The sequence below is a fragment of the Mus pahari genome, chromosome 16 (genome assembly GCF_900095145.1).
Source record: "Mus pahari chromosome 16, PAHARI_EIJ_v1.1, whole genome shotgun sequence".
Lineage (NCBI taxonomy): Eukaryota > Metazoa > Chordata > Mammalia > Rodentia > Muridae > Mus > Mus pahari.
The window spans coordinates 56,338,113-56,339,185 of NC_034605.1; positions in this window are offsets into that span (position 1 = coordinate 56,338,113).

Consider the following 1,073-nt stretch of genomic DNA (forward strand, 5'->3'; position numbering starts at 1 on the left):
ATTGGAGCCATCCAAGCTCCACCCCCTGCTCAATGTGCATTTTCCCCCTTCTTGTTTATGGCCTCAGAAACATTTCAAATTTCACAGAAAGTACCAGGGATGAAGATACAAAGAAAGGAGAGGAAGACACGGGCAAAGCTGAGGATGTCTAAGGATGTCTGACAGTCTTACACAGGTGATGTAGCCTGGATTCTTGATGATGAGGCAAAGACATGAGAAGCATGGCTGGAATGTAGAATTTATCTGATGATCTCCTTAAAGTCCAAGATTTTTACTTTGTTGTCAATGTTACAAAAGTGAATGGATTTCAGGCTGCAGTAAATGGGACAGAATTGTCACTCCGGGTCCTTACAAATGTATTCTACACCTGCTGTGTAAGCTGGTGGGCCCTGGGATGGAGGATAAGCTTTCTAATGGAGGAGATGGGTAGGATTTCTTGTTGGCAATGCAGCAGAGAGATACCCAATGCCATGGAGTAAAAATGGGAAGAGTTAGAAGAGCCTGAGGAAACGGGACAGCCAAGGCCATTGGTGGGGCAGAGTGTTTGGAACAAAGCCTTCAGGCATCACTTAAGACTACTCGTTTGTGTGTGTGTGTGTGTGTGTGTGTGTGTGTGTGGAAGACATCTGTAGGCTAACTAAGGACAAGAAACAATGTATTCGGATGATGGAAACAATGTATTCAGATGATGGAAACAATGTATTCGGATGATGGAAGCAATGTATTCAGATGATGGAAACAATGTGTAGTGGCTATTCCTGGTTGTCAACTTGACTATATTTGAAATGAACTACAATCCAGAATTGGAAGGCTCACCAGTGGACCTAATCTGGAGACTGGAGATAGAAGTTTCTGATCTGGATCTTGGTATGGAGATCTTGAGAAGACAGGGAGATCTCCGAGTCCAAGGTCATCTGGGATTAAAGGTGTGGTGGCACACACCTTTAATCTGGGCCACACCTTCTGCTGGGGACCATATAAACACATTGGAAGAAGGGAGTCTGGCTCTCGCTCTTTCGCCTTCTTGCGGTGTGGGACTCAGCGACTGCTAGATCCTTGGACTTCCATTCACA